The sequence below is a fragment of the Coffea eugenioides genome, chromosome 1, assembly GCF_003713205.1.
Source record: "Coffea eugenioides isolate CCC68of chromosome 1, Ceug_1.0, whole genome shotgun sequence".
Taxonomy (NCBI): domain Eukaryota; kingdom Viridiplantae; phylum Streptophyta; class Magnoliopsida; order Gentianales; family Rubiaceae; genus Coffea; species Coffea eugenioides.
Genome location: NC_040035.1, coordinates 31311597 through 31331769, shown reverse-complemented (window position 1 = coordinate 31331769; position 20173 = coordinate 31311597). Strand labels below are relative to the sequence as shown.

At 36.0% G+C, this 20173-nt stretch overlaps 1 pseudogene; it reads right to left on the bottom strand.

The window, feature by feature from the left end:
• Nucleotides 1–406: 406 nt before the first annotated feature.
• LOC113780594 lies at nt 407–18376 on the bottom strand (annotated as a pseudogene).
• Between the last annotated feature and the right edge of the window lie 1797 nt (nt 18377–20173).

Here is a 20173-nt window from a genome sequence, read left to right as displayed (position 1 = left end):
TAAATAAAAAAAAAACTCATTTTCTTCCCTTTTGCCCCTCTCCCTCGAGGAGACCAAAAAACCATATTAAATTGTCATGATCAAGTGCTCTACTATTTTTAGTTTGCAACTAAGAATGCCTACACTAAAATTTAGTGTATTCACGATCAAAAAGAGTGTGTAAATTTAAGCAATTTCTTGGTACAAATATGCAAGTTCACATAAAACTTATGTTTGTAATAATTTAGTTCATGAACTTTAATCTTGTCTCACATTGACGCAATAAGAAATACAACTTCAGTGCAATGACATATTATTTATTACTCCAAATAGTACAATTAATGCTGCTCCTTTATTTGATAAATCCTGTCAAACTGCAGCTGTAGCACGCAAGCAAATTTATAAACATGCTTAAGCTTTAATTGGCAGCAGCAAATATAGTACCAATTGTTAACTTCAGTTAAAATTTTTAAGATACCAAAAAGTAGAGTACTCTCCATTATTGCATGCACAGATTCTTCTAAATCCTTGCATATGCATACAAGTCCAATCAGATAGCAATGGCACATAAAAGAATCTGCAACATATTTTCAGGAGGCAATGACATCAATTTGCAGTGTTCCTCAACAACTTTGGTACATTCACAGTGCAACTGAAGCGTCCAAAAATTTCTTCTCCTTCAAGCTTTCAACTGTTTCCTTGATGCTTTGTTCAAAGGGAGCGAATTCAATTCCTAAGCTCTTTGCCTTTTCCTTGGAGACCTGATACTCTGGCACAAATGGCTTGTCATCGGCACACCTACAAGGATCAGACCAAGTGACAGATTTGGTCATTGTCCAGTAAAAACAATCTTATATACATGATATTTTTTGCTTTCTTCAATCTTCATCAGTCTTTCAGGAGTCCAATTAAGTATGTGACAGGTGTCGAACCTGCACAATAATAAATACCTACTCGAAAAAAATACAGATTTTGTATATAGCGGTGAGTAGAGTCGAATCCACAGGGACTGGGGATAATTCGTTTCTTCTAGAATTCAAAGTATGGGGGGTTTTTGGATTAAATGCTAACTAAATAAATTAAATGCAGAAAATAGTAAATTAAAAGAAATAATTAGAGAAACTCTAGCCAAGAGTACACTTCAGAAATAGTTCATGCACTGATCATCGATTCACAGATAATTCCACATTTATTAATAGATTGGTTATAGTTGTCATACACGCGATAAACAACCAACCTTTCCTTACTTTCTCGATAGTTAAGGTACGACCGTTAACTATTTCTCTAACCCAAAAACAACCCTAGGTACGACCGTAGGATTTAATTTCTAGCTTGCATTAAGAATTAGAAAGGCCCAATCCTAACTAACAAACACGCTACGAGGGTTTGTTTAAGTTAGATCGTATGTTTCCCTGACATAAACCCAATTACGTCAGTTGCTACTGGGATAGAGATAACGAACAATTACGGATTCAATTACCCCTATTTAGCAAAATAGCCTATATGAATAATTAATTATTGCGCACTAATCAATCATACACAAGAGCTATAACAATTTAAAACAGAAATCATATAAATACCAATAAATGAGGAAGCGATTAAAATAAATTCGATCTCACAGTAATTGCAGAACCAAATCTTCAGTTGTCCCTTGACTAGAATTAGAAGGTTAGTCCCCCATTAATGGAGAACAACCATGCGCAAAAGCTATCTGAATCTTACAAAATTGTTCCTGGCCAAATCGGCCAACTAGCCAAGGAAAAGTAATAAGAACAAAGTAATTGTGCTCTTTTATTTCTCCCGTGAAAAGAAGATCCGAATTTGTTGCTAGCTCCCGTCTTTATCACGCGGGATCCGTCCTTTTTTCCTCTTCAAAGTCGGCTGGCCTTCCTTCCTTTTCTCCCTAATTCCTTACAAAGACATACGAAAGTCTCTTTCCTTCCATCAAACTCAAGCTAGAAAGACTTCCTAATAGTCTAGAATCCTAGTCTATATGACCCTTCCTAATCTAATAGATTTTCCTAATAAAAAAAATAGTTTTCTCATAGTACTCAACTACTAAATAGAAAAAGGCAATAATTATTCCAGCATAGCCTCGGACTTGGAATCGACAATTCTTTGGAAACTGCCTCGTGCGCGTGAGATCTCGAATCTTCTAGACTTGAATGTAGGTCCCGAACGTGCCTCCACTAAATTAGATGGAAATTGTCCCTTTTAATCATGTTTTGGTTATTTTTCCTACAATTAGCACTATTAACCAAATATAAGTAGAATCCATCAATTAATACAATATTTGGCTAAAATAAAAGGGAAAAATAATTATAAATGTAGTAACAAATTATAACCTATCAATTTCCCCCACACCTAAACCATGCTCGTCCTCAAGCATGAGAACAACAAATCAAACAAATAAAATCAAACAATGGCTATTGTTCAAATCTTCTATTGCCAAGATACAATTAAAACATATGTCAAGTATTAGTGGTAATTTTTCAAGCAATATCTCTCCAGTTAGCTTTCAAGATTAAGGACTCTTCTAATTTATGACTAACTAGTCTAAGAATATAAAATATTCAACCAGCATCCATAAGCAAATGGTTCGACTATTAAGCAAAATCTCAACATTAAAATTCAAGGATCAGCGGGCTAACAATTCATTCATATTTTTCACTATTAGCACTTTTTTTTTTTTAGAATATCCCCACTTGATTGATTTTTTTTTGTTTTGTTTTAGGGGGAATGCTTGGTCTTTAGCCATTTAAGCGTTTTGACGCGAACTCCGACATTGGCCAAATGAAGGAACCCGGTTACTCAATTTTTATCGCTAAAAGACCACATACTCATAGTTATCATCGCTTTTTGACGCGAAAGTTAACATTTGTGATGAAGACCTCCGGTTACTAGGCAACGATACTAGCGGAGTATAGCTGAATACTATTCAAAAATAAGCATCAAATTAAAATTAATAATCACACAAATCCGCTTTATTTCTTAAACATGGAGAACTAAGATTAATAGTTGAACCAATTTGCATAAAAAAATGCTAGATAAATATTTACAATACTTAGAGAAATTAACCAAAAAGTGTAAAAGTCACAAAATCTCAAATATTCACCAAAGAGATACCCTTAAACTTAACCATGTCATACTTAACACCTTAAAGTGTAAAATCTTAGCAATAGAAAATTTTGAGACATCTAACCATCATTTATCAAGAATAATCACAAATATGCACAAAGATAGGCAAAAATTGGATAAAATTCAACAAAGTCAAACAAAAAATTCCAACAAAAATACCTACACTTGCACTTTTTCAATAAAATACCAATATAATACTCCCCCCCACACCTAAATCTTGCATTGTCCCCAATGTAAGCACTAAAGAATAAAATTCAAAGCAAAAAGGGACAACGAAACTTCCCTGATCATCAAAGGGGGGTTGTGGCACAACTGTAGGTGAGAGGCAAAAGACATGTAGAGCTCGATGGCAAAATTGATGACGATGAAGGCTATGATCGGCAGCTAAGGATGTTAGATGGCTCACGATAGATGAGGAAGAATTATGCGCGATGAGCAGCGATAATCAGGAACCAACGACCCACGTTAAACAACGCAACGGTGGCGGTGGAATTTGAGGTCCTTTGGTTGCGGTCTTGCGGCTGGAAAAGAAAAGAAAGGAATAAAAAGGAAAGGGAGAGTAGAAGAAAAGAGAGAAAGAAAGAAAGAAAAAGAAAAGAAAGGAAATTTTTATTTTTTAAACCACTGCATTAGATGTGGGCACGCCTAACTGCCCTTGAATCTTCTGTCCAACCCACGGAAATTAAGCTCCTTAAGCGTGACCACTTGGCGTGGGCACGCCTAACTACTAGAGAGTTTTCTGACCATTTTTCAGAAATTGAGTTCCTTAGACGTGACCACTTGGCGTGGGTACGCCTAACGACTATAGAGTCTTCTGACCGCAGACGAAAATTTCCTCCCTTAAGCGTGACCATCTGGCGTGGGCACGCCTAACTGCTGGGTAGTCTTCTGTCCGCCAAATTAAAACTTCCTTCCTTAGGCGTGACCAATTGGCGTGGGCACGTCTAATTGCCAACTTCCTGCCACAATAGCAACAAATCATTAAATGCAACTAACACTTAAAAAAAACTCTAAAAACATAAGAAAATTAAAACAAAAGCCTTGGGTTGCCTCCCAAGCAGCACCTTTTTTTAAAGTCTTTGGCTAGACATTTTCATGTTTATTCATGGAGGATAAAATCGTGCAGCTCGTTTCAGTGCTTCATCTTCTATGTAGTCCTGATATCCCTCGTAAATAGAGTAATCCTTGAGCCCACGAGGTACGGTCTTCTATGGATTAGTAGATGGCGTCAAACAAACAAGTGATGGCGTTAAATCTTCACTCACTCCTCCATCACGAGCACTTATTGGTTCGAGATATTTTGCCATCGCAACTCTTAACTTATTCCTGTCATGAAATTTAAAATCTTCTGGTATAATAAAATCAATTTCACTAACAGGAATTGAAAAATAAGAGTTAGAAAAATATTGATTAAGGAATGGAGGAGATGTCACCGCATTTGGAGATTGTTCACTGGATTCATTCACTTGGACCATTTGATGCTGAGGTCTCATATCTTGCACTTCAACTTTCTTTTCAACTGCATCTTTAGATCCTTCTTCTTGAGATTTTTGCAGTACCATGTCATTTGTCAGGATAATTACACCCTCATCTTCTTCATGGTCGATAATAGTTGCTGAGGGCAATTCTTCACTCATTCGAGAAGTCAATTGCGTTATCCTAGATGTCAATTGATCCATTTGATCTGCCAGGTTACGCATGCTCGCTTGTGTCTCTGATGAAAGTTTATTGTCACCTGTTGAAGTAGATGTGTCTCCTGTTGAATTTGATATGTGTTAGTAGCTATTAATTCAACTATTTCTTCAAGAGACGTACCTGACATGGATGACGGTTCTTGAGACTCTAATTGTTGAAAATCTATTAGCCTTTGCTCATAATTAAAATTGGAATCATCCCACCATCCTCCCTCATACCCATTTGGATAAGGGTCATACCACGTTTGATATTGAGGTGAAAAATTTCCACAAGTATTTATTGGAGCACTTAGACCATTTTGAAATGCAGAGCACATGTCGGTTGCATGATTTGAGACAAAATAAGTTCCACAATTTGCAACAGCCCATTGATCATCAGATAAAACACGAGTCTCATAACCCCTTCTAGAAATAAAATCCAATCTATCACCAAAATACGGAAAGTTAGCAGCCATAACTATATATTAAAAAAATAAGAGAAAAATAATAAAAATAAAAATAAGATGAACTAAAAAAGAAACAAATTAATCAAACACCAGTCCCCGGCAACGGCGCCAAAAATTGACAGGTGTCGAACGTGCACAATAATAAATACCTACTCGAAAAAAATACAGATTTTGTATATAGCGGTGAGTAGGGTCGAATCCACAGGGACTGTGGATAATTCGTTTCTTCTAGAATTCAAAGTATGGGGGGTTTTTGGATTAAATGCTAACTAAATAAATTAAATGCAGAAAATAGTTAATTAAAAGAAATAATTAGAGAAACTCTAACCAAGGGTACACTTCAGAAATGGTTCATGCACTGATCATCGATTCACAGATAATTCCACATTTATTAATAGATTGGTTATAGTTGTCATACACGCGATAAACAACCAACCTTTCCTTACTTTCTCGATAGTTAAGGTACGACCGTTAACTATTTCTCTAACCCAAAAACAACCCTAGGTACGACCGTAGGATTTAATTTCTAGCTTGTATTAAGAATTAGAAAGGCCTGATCCTAACTAACAAACACGCTACGAGGGTTTGTTTAAATTAGATCGTATGTTTCCCTGACATAAACCCAATTACGCCAGTTGCTACTGGGATAGAGATAACGAACAATTACGGATTCAATTACCCCTATTTAGCAAAATAGCTTATATGAATAATTAATTATTGCGCACTAATCAATCATACACAAGAGCTATAACAATTAAAAACAGGAATCATATAAATACCAATAAATGAGGAAGCGATTAAAATAAATTCGATCTCACAGTAATTGCAGAACCAAATCTTCAGTTGTCCCTTTACTAGAATTAGAAGGTTAGTCCCCCATTAATGGAGAACAACCATGCGCAAAAGGTATCTGAATCTTACAAAATTGTTCCTGGCCAAATCAGCCAACTAGCCAAGGAAAAGTAATAAGAACAAAGTAATTGTGCTCTTTTATTTCTCCCGTGAAAAGAAGATCCGAATTTGTTGCTAGCTCCCGTCTTTATCACGCGGGATCCGTCCTTTTTTCCTCTTCAAAGTCGGCTGGCCTTCCTTCCTTTTCTCCCTAATTCCTTACAAAGACATGCGAAAGTCCCTTTCCTTCCGTCAAACTCAAGCTAGAAAGACTTCCTAATAGTCTAGAATCCTAGTCTGTATGACCCTTCCTAATCTAATAGATTTTCCTAATAAAAAAATAGTTTTCTCATAGTACTCAACTACTAAATAGAAAAAGGCAATAATTATTCCAGCATAGCCTCGGACTTGGAATCGACAATTCTTTGGAAACTGCCTCGTGCGCGTGAGATCTCGAATCTTCTGGACTTGAATGTAGGTCCCGAACGTGCCTTCACTAAATTAGATGGAAATTGGCCCTTTTAATCATGTTTTGGTTATTTTTCCTACAATTAGCACCATTAACCAAATATAAGTAGAATCCATCAATTAATACAATATTTGGCTAAAATAAAAGGGAAAAATAATTATAAATGTAGTAACAAATTATAACCTATCAGTCTGAAAGTACGTAACTAAAATGGAAATTTATCGCATCCAGATGACATGATATGAATAATAGGCAAACATATATAGGGATGTCTTACTTTAAGACATGAGAATCTCAGGTACAACATCACATAAAGGCTGTTTATTCTTGTCAAACCATCAAGTACAGCAGAAAGACAAAAGAATGATAAAAGCTTGCGTAACTTAACACAATATAATTTCCTGTCAGTTTTCTAATTTCTTTCTGGTTGGGTTCATCTACCTCACCCTTTTTTGGACATGGAAAAAAAAGAATAGTAGATGCAAAATTTGAAAGGTGAAAAATCTTATTGCTATGAAGAAAGGTCAAAACTTCCGGGTGAACACTTCAAAACATGTAAGCATATTACCTCCAAGATTTCCTAATTACAGGTTTAATTAGCAGAGAATCATATTCATGTACTAAAGTGTTCTGAATATTTGCAAATAACAAACTCATGCTTTTATCATAATCCTGCAAATATTGTGATCATGTCGTAGTCATAATTTTATTATTACTACTTTAAAGTACTTCAGAAAGAATCAATCTCCATTAAGTGAAATGATCATATACATGTATTGTTGGAGGCAGCTTATCCAGACACTAACAAAGTCAGCTGATACAAGTCACCTTTCTAGAATGCACACAATGAACTCATTGTGCTTGACGTTACTGCTGCTTATATTGCCTTCTCATTTGAGATTGATGTACAAAAGAAAATGTTTATTTAAGACCAGAGGAATGGCATATTTGGGCTGAGAATAACATGAAAGTTAAGAACAAGCCCTATAGAAATAGTATAATTCAGAAATGCAACCTAGATAACAGCAAGACAATGTTATCTACTAGTCAATCTCAAGGTAAAAGAAACCTCCAACATATGTTCTCTACTAGTCAATCTCAAGGCAAAAGAAACCTCCAACATCTTTGCGCCATCTGATATGCTCGATTCATAACATTCTGAAACCTAAAATGACAGATATGTGGAGTAAAAATTCCCAAGAACCAAACTATCATAACAAGGAATAGAGCTTTAACCATAAAGTACTAATTTAATTGACTACCTAGCAAATGTTAACCCTCCTGAACGTTCTGTATCTTATTTCCATTTCAAATAACAAAAAAATTCAAAATCTTGTAAAAACTTCAACACCCTTAACCAGAAGGTGTAACATAACCAGCAGTAATCAAATGCATCCAAGCTTTAATCAAATATGAATTTAACTCAGATGAAGGAACTGTGCTGTTTTCAAAGATACTCTTCATGAGAGTTTCCTAATTTTTGCCACGTCTTGAGTTTTGGATGCATGGTCTACCATAGGTAGAAGCGTGGAAATATGGATTATATACGTGATCAAATGATGAACTTCATAATAAGTCCAACATGACCCTATGGTATAGCTAATTTAGATCAGTACATCTAAATGCATCATCAAATCCAAATTACAGAGCTTGGACTTACTTTACTGGAAGCTTTAAGGAAGGAAAAAGTTCATGCAAGATCTTTACAACTTTGGAGTAGTGTGCCACTTATTCAACCAGGCAGTATCTTCCACTAGCCAATGGATTTTCAAAAGCTAGTATATGTGCATTAGCAACATCTTTCACATCAACCCAGGGAAATGTTGAATTTGGAAATGTTTCTGCACCTATTGAGACAAAAACCTAAAAAATAGAAAACTGAGTGAAACCATTAGCATATCTGGAAAGAATGTGAAGAAAGTTATATGAAGAATTCAACAACAGCTAAGCAAAAATTAGGACATACAATATATCCAGTCAAGGGCAAGACAAGGTTCATATCATCTTCTTTTATGTACATACATTTCTAACAGAGAGAGTAATATAGAATGAGAAAATGTTTACAACAAGCATACTTGCGCTTATGCTGAGTACTTGTTTGTTTCACATTTCCTTTTTACTTTAATTAAGAAAGCATCAGGAAATTTATAACTTAGATAGAAGTACAATAAAAAGTGCAGTAAAACATCCCAGAAGCACACTAGATCAAACAAAATAAGTTTTTTACATGATAGACGACCCAAAAGATTTTGGAACTTGAGTTCCAGATAAACAACACATATATGCACATCTCAACACAAAAAGGCTATAAGAAAACAAAACTTATTGTGGGCACACCCGCTGCCGCACTTGAAAACAGATGAGACTGTGGCCAAACTCCAAATGTGAAATGACCATGTCATCCTCCTTCGGAAAACTCAAATCCACTAAACAGGCAGAGAACTCACAACAAACTTTCCAACATGGCAAATTACATGACACATTGCTCCAATTACCATGAGATTCTTGGGATAACTAAATTGACTAAACAGGTCAAAAAGTCATGACAAGCTCAGCTTTATGGCTTCCACGGTGCATTGCTGCCAAGTACATAAATTGGCCAGTCTAGTGGTGGTTTGGCCATTTTCATTTGTTCTCAAGTTGATTTTCAGTTGAATCAGATAATCACAAGTTCTACCCTAATTTAAATTGCGCCCACATTCTCCACTATATTTTCATATGGTTTCAATAGCTAGATTAGCAAGTGGTTTGGGGTAAATCTTCACAGTATTGGATGTAATTGTATAAAGTCCACTAGACCAAAGACTCAACCAAGTACTCAGGAGGGGGGAAAAAACAACGCCACCAACAACAACAAACATGAGTCATTGTTATTCAACATGCAACTTTCAATTCCATTTCTATTCTTTGAGCAAACAAAACATTCTCATTCAACTGAAATTAATATAAGAAAGTATATTATGTAAGTATCTATATAGTACATGTGCAAATATAGACTAAGAAAATTAGAGCAAGTTAAAAATGAATAAATAAATAAAAATAAGCCAACAACCTAAAGCCAATAAAATTGAGTTATGGTTTCAGTAGCAACACCAAGGACAGCTTCAAAATTTTTCTCAGTTCCCTCAAAGACAGAATCAAGGGGAAAAAAAGGTTTACCAACAGCATATCATACAGGTCTGTGCCCTCAAATAATAACTAAGCAGATCCAACCAAAAGAGCAAGTTCCAAAGATTTGGTTTGCTTTCTCTTTATGTAAAAATCCATACCATTTATTAGGTTCAATATTACAGCACCACCGGTGTTAAGTGTTGGCTGTAACAGAGGTCCGATCACCATGGCTGGGTTTATTGCAACCATGTCTATGTCATTCTCTTTTACAAACTTCCAGGCCTCATCCTCAACCAATGTCTTCGCAAGAATGTACCATGACTAGAAAAGGAGAAGGAAAAAGAAAAAGAACAACATCATATATATCTCCTTTTTAAATACTAACCATTTTTAATTGGCTGTATCTTAAAAGGCAATAACACCCAGTCCCGGAAAACAGTTTGTCTGAGTGAGCAAGGTGTCTATCATGGGGAGAGAGAGAGTCTCAAGTTTCTAGCAGCATCATGCTGATAATTATGGTGGAAGGCAACTTCAAGCATGAAAGAAGCACTTAGCAGGAAGCAGGATAAGTAATTTCCGGAGATGAATAAAATAATTAATCATGTATCTTGAATTCATGATCAGCACAGTAAAGTGTACTACAATGACATAATCATGTATGCTATGCCCAAGATGGAGAACTTAACCAGATATAGAAAAGGATATTGAATCATGGTTGGATTCTAATTATTATCTAGAGTTAATTGTTTCAGGGCTTGGTTTGAAGATTTACAACTTTAGCAACTCACAACATGTTCTAACTTATGAAATTTGAATTCAGTTTTCAGCTTGATCCCAAAATTTGTCACCTTTTGGCTTTTCCATTAACTATCCTAAGCCAATGACTGATTTTCAATGAAAGATATATATTAGTGCAATAGGAAAGTAAAGCAAAAGCTTAGGGGACAACATCAAATGGTTTTCAACGTTAGTCGGAGCAGAAAATAGTTTACAGGTCATTATCCAAATTCATGTATAATATCTAACACAGAACAGAAAGTGACATTCACAGACCTTGGTTTCTTTGCAGAAATCTGGAAGAGTCCACCAAGTCTCATCAACCATCACGTCAGGAGTAAGAGGCTTTCCATTAAAGCCAACTGAAGCAAAAGAGGAGGTCAAAATCACTCTTTTAACAGATGGTGATTTTGCACATGATTTAAGTACATTCAGAGTCCCTTTTACGGCAGGATCAATCAATTCAGCCTGTCAAAAAAGAATTGCAAATAAGTGACGACTGACAGATATCAGAAATCATTCATGCTAACTGGAACAAAGTTCATATGAAACATATTTACTACAGATGTATTTGGAAAAAGTACCATGTATCTTTACTTTCATTGAACAGTGCTTTTTCCATGACATAAATATATTTTCCAGCTTTTCAGGGCTCCTCTTATATTCATTAGCTCTGCCATAAATCAACATGGACAAATAACTCGACAGTAAGTCAGACTCTTTTAGAGTAATTACTGTGATTTTAGAGAGATTGAGGTCCAGGATGACTAAAACCAGTTAAATTAAATAGTCTTTTAATTTTAGGTTGAACAATGGTTTTGACCAAGCTATGCAGATAACAAAGTATTCTTTTTAAGCAGACAGTGGTTAAGTGGTCATTAGCCAATAGACAGAAATCAGTCGTTGGTTTACTTCAGTGCAAAATATTTCCACCTAGAAGAATTAACACACCCCAAATCTAAGCAAATGAGTTTTCATTCAAGAAATTAAAAAGCTTGCTTTTGCCACAGAAAAGCTATTAAAGCATCCTTATCCATGTCCCTTTAGGGTTGCAACTGTATTTATTTGGATTTTGGCCTAAATTAATATCTGTGGTTGTGAAACAACCATATTCTCTTTTTTAGGTTCACCTAAATAGCCTGAGAAACTTAACCATCTATACTTCTACATTTCTTCACATCTCACCAACTCCTTATTTCTTCAAGACAAGCTGTTTAGCATTAGTTTGCAAATGCAAGGGATGACATCTAGTATCTTCTTTCACGAGACAGGTAGGACGATATCTAGTATGTTCCATCATGAGACAAGTAGGACTGTATTTACTATTTTCCTAGATGTGGAAAAATAATATTAATGACAAAAGAAGTTAATACTATATAATCCCTAAGAACAAATGAATTGGCTTCCAAAAAAGTTTCAACACCAGAAAGCATAGAGTAGAATACTCAATACCACACCAAAATGAGTGCAGCATATGACTAATTCTGAATGTGAATATCCACACGCAATGAGGTCAAATTCACAAAAACTCCACATAATGTAAAAAAAGACAAGCAAATGCACTGCCACAGTAAGGAGACCACTTTTACTTAGAACACCGGATTTATAAGATTTTAGAGCCAACATTGTTGAACCATACTAAGTACCATCCTGGATTTTTTAAGTTGAATGTATATATACCTCTCTAATAGGATTTTGGGAACAACTGCCCAATCATTTACACAAAAGAAAAATAAAACAGAAATAAGTAATAACGAAGTGGAAAGCATTTAGATGCTCTGCTCCCAACACATATTAAAACTTCTTTTCCTCTTTTTTTCCTCTTTTTTTTTATGAAGGGGGGGGGGGTTGGGGCGGGCAAGCAACAAAGCATTACTAGATTCAACAATATTTTTAGGTTATACTCTGGCACATTTCTGCAATCTTTTTGCAGATATGCTACTACAAATTGGAGATAAAGGATGTCCAAATGTAGTAGAGCCACAAATTTGTTAGGATTACATATTAGAAGCGACCTGAGATTATCTAAAACAATTTGCCTTTGCTAAAGAAGTTATTGAGAACCAGCTAAAGAAGTGACCTGAGATTATCTAACATTATTTGCCTTTGCTAAAGAAATTATTGAAAGCCAGCTATAGTGTCTCATACATATTTGTGTTAATCTAAAAATGATTAATTTAGCTAAAGCAATTGTTGAAACCAACTACATTTTCTTTCACATTCCCATAGCCAAGAACAGAAGTTCATCAGAACTAATGGACTAAAAAGGCTCGATCTTGGAATTCAATATCAGCTTGCAATTGGCTATTGGGCTTCCTTGTTTATTATCATTATTTAAGAGAAACATTCATCCATCGAGAGACATACACAGTGTGTGACACCCCCACTTCTCCCAAGGGCGAACCCAAGGGTATCCGCGGAACGCCTGCCTAGCTCTCGCCAGGACTCGAGACAAATCAATTCAAACTTAACAATATATAACAATTTATACCAGTCTAATAAGGAAAAAATCGCTTCCATAAACGAATATCCAAGTCTTGTACCACGTGTTCAAAATACATCCGTTATCCAATTCTTACGTCAGGATCCAAAAGATACATCAATTCCCAAATATATACAATAGTCAAAATGTCTAGTCAATTACAATTGAAACCCTAATACAAAAGTACATCCAAAGGGTTCCAACGAGTTTTACTCCATCCATTCCTGTTAAGGAAAACAAATCTACGGGGTGAGCGAAACGCTCGTGAGGCCAAGAAAACACACATGCAAGCACGTTGTCCAAATAACAATCCCAATATTCAAGTAATTTACAATTCGAGCGAGAAAAATAAACAGAAACAATTCAAGGATATAGGAGCTCTCAGGAGCTATTTTCCTCTTGCTTCGCCACGGCTCGATCCGATACCCCCTCGTGATGACACTCCGTTATCCTGGTGGGTATTTTATCCGTAGAAACTTCACTTATTACTTCCTCCGACCAACATTCCACCCTCTCGGATCCGAAACCAAACACGCACGAAAAAGGCGATACTCGTCGAGTATGCCACACGAGATCTCAAGAGATCAAGTTTTGATTTTTGAACACGCACGGAAAGGGCGATACTCCATGAGTATGCCGAACAAGATCTCAAAAGATCAAGTTGTGTTTTGTTATTCTCTTGGTTTATCAAACTTCTCGACCAAGCCCATGCCGGCTCGAGTTGTAAGATTGGTTAAGAGAATTGGGCGTCCCCATAAGTCGAGGAGGTTCACTCCACCCGACAACAAGACACGCACGACATACACGACATGCATGGCAACACGACACGCACACGAAAACGGGTATATTTTAGTCGACGAGATTCACTCAATCGACTTTGAAAACCAAATTAATACAAGTAAAGTTCAAGTAAAGGAGAGCGAGTGCGATAAAGTACACACTCGTCTCATCAAGTGATATTCACGTATATAAGCAGGTAAATCAAGTAAACACGACAAGTCAGGCACTTGACACTCACCAATTCAAAAGTAATTGAGCGAGAAAATCTTTAGTTGTCCCCTCCGGGATTCTTTTCAAGACTCGCTTGAGCACCTGAAGTAATTAACAAGTATTTTTCACTCACAATCACGTATTAATCAAGAAAGGAGTTACGCTTATTTGGACTAGTCAATACCTCAAACCAAGAACCTTAGCCACTCAAAATAAAGGTTCAAAAGTGAGGTTTTATTAACACAAGAAAAACTGATTTCCTTCATGAAATCAAGTTTAAAGCGATCAATTATCATCAAGAAGGAGTAACAAGTTTTCAAATTTTCATTTTCTAAGAAATCAGCAAATTTCAGCTTTGCGCGTCAAATTTAGAAAAATCAGATCTTGCACTCAGTAGGTCCAAAATTATAAAACTTGTTTACCGTTGGAAACCTCTTAGAAAGTACTAAAAGTTCTTAAAAGATACTTTTCCATGAATCTAAGTGGAAGGTATTCAAAAATGAGCTTGAAGGTACAGGTTCGGCGTACAAGGCAGAATTAAGTTGGATTCGGCCAACTTTGGAAATTCGGCACGATTCACATGTTGCAAACCGGCCTCTGAAATTTACAGCTCAATTAGTGTTACAAGTGAGGTTTATAACAAAACAAGCGGATCAAGAATCGGAGTTTCGAGTACCGAGATACGGTAGCTCAAAGTTGAGGAAGATTCAAGACTGAAGAAGAATTTCCAGTTTTGAACCTCCAACACTAGCAATTTAATTCGGTATCGAAACGAACTTGAATTGGTGCCAAAATTGGCAGTATTTTACTCCTATATGCAAGGTATTCCTCTATCAAATTTCAGGGAAAAATACCCTCGGGAAGGTAGTTAATTAGTCAACCAAAGTTCAGGAAAAATTCTAAGGCAATCTGCCTTGTGACTTTCATTTCACAATTTCAAATCGTTTAACCAAGAAAACTATCCGAACATGGTTCATTTGTGAAACAAAGGTCTAAGACACATCCATGATACCTTTGGTAAGTGATGAGCATCAAGAACTTCAATTAATAAAATCATTCCCAAGTTTTGCCCCAAATCAGTCCAAATACTACGTTTTTCCAAAACAGGGCAGTCCTCTTGTTTTAGTCACAACTCAATCAATTTAACTCGGAATGAGGCATGGTTTATGGCGTTAGAAAATAAATTCACGGGACTAAAAGTTCACAGAAGGAAATGTTCTGAAATTTGGCAAGCAACCAGCTCAAAATTGAGCCTCAAGTTGCTGCCTCAACAAGCCATTCCAGCAAATCCGAGAGACAGGACAGCTAACTTAAAACGTTTGGTTCGGATCATTCACAAAGAATCAGAACTTGAATTTTATCTCAAATTAAAGCTAGGAATGTCTAGTTTCAAACGCCACCAACGGAACTTGATTTCGACACCCGAGGACAGAGTTATGGCCACAATACGACCACTGGACAGTTTTACCCGAAAATAATTTTCCAGCATGCCTAGTTCATGAATAAATTCATTTGCCCATCCAATCGTTAATGTTTTCCAACGAAAATTTCTACACACATAATATAACATATACACATCAGGATCATGCCAATAAATCACCAAAAATGGGCCTTATCATGGCCGAACAAAACAGGGGCAGATTCGGCAATTTCTGGTCATGACCTCTACTTGAGTTCCCAACAATAACACTCCATAAATTCATCATTATAACCATTAAACTACCATTAAATCCAACATTGATCCTCAAATCAGCAACAACAACCCAAGTGTGGGAATACAAAGAGCCCACTATCACATTTTACATCCATATCAAGCTAACCAAATGCATGCATGAACTTAACAAGGTAAGATAGCTTCCAAACTTCAAGTTTCCAAGAGTGGATCATCACTTACTTTGGGTTGATGTTCAGCAGAATTTTTGGCCCTCTATTACCCCAGAAAAACCGTGATTTCCAGCCCTTGTTTGCAGCTTAAAATGCTCCTCAAGTGTCAAGCTAGGTGTGGTGCAAGTTTGGTTGAATTTGGAGATGATTTGGGGTGGTTTTGAGTGAGATTAGTGAGCAGAAATTTTGAAGCAATGGAGTTAGAGAGAGGAGGGTGTTTGGTCGGCTATGAGGAGAGAGAAGATGGAGAGAAATCTGATTTCCTTTAGCTTCCAAGAGAAGGTGAAATAAGTGGTGGAAATTCACCCAAAAGTCAACTCTCATTAGGGGCCGTTTGGTGCGATTACGGCTCGATTTTCTCGCGCGTTTGGTTCACTAATGCACTAAACCTCCAATGCATATATATTCATGTAAATATTATTCACTCTTAATTGTCCCGAAATAAGGGTCTAAAGTCCCTCAAATAAAGTCGCGCGTGTGAAAACGCGTACCGTCAATTTTAACGATATAACGCGAAACTTCCGAGAAATTCTTATAACGATTGTACTACTAACTATCACTTGAGTATTTATTCATAAGATTACCTATTTTAGGACCATAGTACAAGTCTTCAATATTCCAAGCTTATTGTGCTACTACGCGGATAAAATCTCCAAGTACTATTCACTATTTTTACTAAACGTACTCCAGGAAATTAATTTTCAGAACGAGTCACTTTAAAAATATAACGAAGTTATATTTCCATGTATTTAGGTCTAATAAGGCTAGAAAATATTCCTCGTGGCAAAAATCCAATTAAATAGTTTATTAAGCCATAAATTAGGCATAAAATAATAGTTTTTACGAGTCCTCACACAGTGACTTGAGAGTAAACCATGAGAAAACATAGATGTATCTGCAACCTAACTAGCAGAACCTATGGCTTCTTGTCTTACTTTGACAAATGAAGAAAATGCATACTCAATTAAGGAATAAGGAAATGATCAATGGACCTGAGGATCATTGCGTGGGTCATGGAAAGGAGATGCTATATGGAAAACACCATCGCACCCATCAATTGCAGCATCAAAGGAACCTTCTTCCAGTAGGTTTGCTTTGAACAACTGAAGTCTCTCTGATGCTCCATCAAGTGCAAGCAGGTGTGCTACTTTCTTTGGATCATCTGCATGATTTACATGAATTAGACCAAAGCTCATAGTAAAGAACACTAAGCTCAGAAGCAAAAAAATTTATCTTTGATACAGTAGTTTCATGAAATAACAAAACCAGATGATGACCTCTAACTAGTAAGACACCGCAAGCATCTGGAAGATTGGACAACATAATGGCTTCAAGAATTAGAAAAGGATGGTAGTTTGGGAATATCAATGACGTCAATGGTGATTAACATCACATGGGAGACAGTTCCAGTAGTTGAACCTGTATACTAGAGAAGAAAGGAGAAAGAAGAGGACTCAAAATGACAGGTACATTAGTACTTTCTCATCATCCATCAGCTTACAAAGGGGAATCTCTTTAAGGAAGCAAAATCTCGTCTCCCCAAGTTGCCCCCCCCAACCAACCAACCCAACCTTCCTTCCCCACCACAACATAAAAAAAAAATATGCTGCATAGAAGACAGAATATAGAAAGAACGTGGATTACTTTATTGTTCTCAGACTAAACAGAAAACCACAAATAACAACAACAACAATAATAATAATTGAAAATGCAGCACAACCATAGGAGTTCTGCTCAGGAAAACAAAAAAAGCCCACAGGAGTTCAGCTACATCTTTTAACATATATAAGCTGGAAATTGGTAGCGAACCTTTCGGGTTTACCATATGTTCCAAACCATAAGCTTGCCAACTACTAAGACAATGCCACCAGTCAAACCCTCAGTAAATTCTTTCAAATTTCCATTATGTTACAGGTGCACGTGTTATTATTCAAGAGAACATAGGATTAACCAACGATAAAATTGCAGTTTGTTGGAGCCCAAGATTTTTACTACAGAAATATTGCATTACATGATGTTCCTCAATTCTGACTATCTAGACCCAATTTAACCTTCCTTTTCTCCATTCTTATAATAACAAAAGCCCTTATCTCTCCAATCTTCAATATGAACACCTACCTAATCAGAATTTTCAATTCCCAGAGCCACCAATGAATTGTTTGTTAAACTGGAAAACGAAATTGCACAAGAAACTCAAGCAAAATACCAACAAGAATCCAATAGCTCACAAACAAAACCCAAAAATTTAAAAATTAAAATTTTTTTGAAAAATCAATAATCTTCATACCATGTAACTTAAAGCACAACCAATATCCAAAAGTTTCAACTTCAGAGAGGGAAAAAATTTTCAGAAAAGCTAAATCTAAAAGAGAAAGACGAAGGGCTTGGAGGGATACTTACTGAGGTCACGGACAGATGCCTTGACAATGTAACCACGGTGGAGCAAGAACTTGACAAGCCATGATGCTATGAAGCCTAAAGCCCCTGTTACACACACAACTGTCTTCTGCATTGCTTTCAACCTTTGTGCGTGAAAATGAGTGCAAGACCGTGGGAGTGTCTAAATAGACCAAGGATTGTACATGGGATTTTGCTGTTTTTGTACTGTCGTTGTGCTCCAAAATGTACTCGAATGAGTACGACTGTGGGATTTAGCTTCTCAAAAAGGTGGGGTCGGTGTTCAAGATTGTGCTGCACCCATATCACTCATATTCAGCAAAGGAGGGGAACGGGATATTCTCCTGACACTGTGAGGGCACCAAGTCCATGTTGTCCTGACTCTGTGAGGGCCATAACTATGGGATTTTGCTTCCCGAAAAGGTAAGTACGGTGAGTTGTGATGTCCCGCTCCCGCCAAAATCATTGTGTACATATATACCAATATTTAGACAATATTATCTAATATTTAGTGTGTGCGCGTGTAATGTAAGAATTTTATCCAATATGTAGGCAATATTATCCACCCCCATGTTGTAAATCTTATCAAAATCCTTAATATATGTGTAAATTAACAACCATATGCCCCCTGTACATCAAAAATTCTAACTCAACAAACTTATAAATAAATAACTGGATATTTCACCTCTCACTTATGATCAAAACCACCAACAAAAACTCAACTTTACTTTTTTTTTTGGACTTCTTTCTTGATATGCTTTCAATGCACAAACCCATTTGAAAAGTTTTGTTAACTTTTTAGCTGTAGAATGAAACTCACAAAATTTCTTTTTCTTCTTTTCACCTTTGCCCCAAAAAAAAAGAAAAAAACTACGTAGTAATTATCTGCATATAATTTTAAATTATATTTTATATTATTTGTTAAACATGTGCATTTCAATACTTGGATGGTTATGTTTATACATTGCATTTGAGTCATTTTTAAATGGGTGAATTTCAATACTTGGATGGTTATGTATAATCATTTTTAAATGGATATAAATGAGTAAATCGAGTCAACTCACTGCCTACCAATTAAATAAATTTAATTGAGTATCGATTTAAATCCATTCAAAATTAATAGGAGGTTTTCGATGGTTTATTGTTGGGTGAATTTGGACGAGTCAACATAATTAAATTGTAATTGATATCTCTAATCTCAGGTTCAAACCCTTTCACTTTTACTAAAAAAAGGGCAACTGACTCCTCTTAAATTTGAAAAAAAGTAATCGTTAAGCTTAGAAAATTTGGAAATTTATATGCTATTCTTATTTGTCCTCACTAAAAGTTAACAAATTCTCTTTTCTATCTACATTGCTTCCTAAATTCTCTTTTCAATCTAAGAGAATCCTCCCTAGTATATCTTATGATGCTGGTATATCTTATCTTGTCTGATTCTCAACTAAATAATACTGCACGAGGTCCTTGAGCATGCTCTAGAAGCCAATCTTTTAAAACTCGGACCGTCAATTGAACCGGCGAAGTGAAAGGGTCGAGGTTCAACCGGTCGGACCGGTTCAACCCCGGTTCAATAAATAAATAAATATATATACACACACATATACACACACACCTATGCACATAATTAATACATAGCTAATTATGAATATTCAACAAATAAATTAATACATAGCCAAGGAGGATGGGAAATTTTGTATCAAATTTCTCAAATAACAAGAAGACATCCAATGGCACCTTAACAAAAGATAATCCTAGTTTTGTAATAATTGCCAAAACTAAAATATACACCTAGTAATGCATGGCTATGAAACATTAGTGCTACTAGTGATTCGGGACACATTATAGTGGATCAATTGTAAATTTAAAATGATTTGATGCATTGCAATAATTTTAGTAGAATCAATGATGCTTAAGA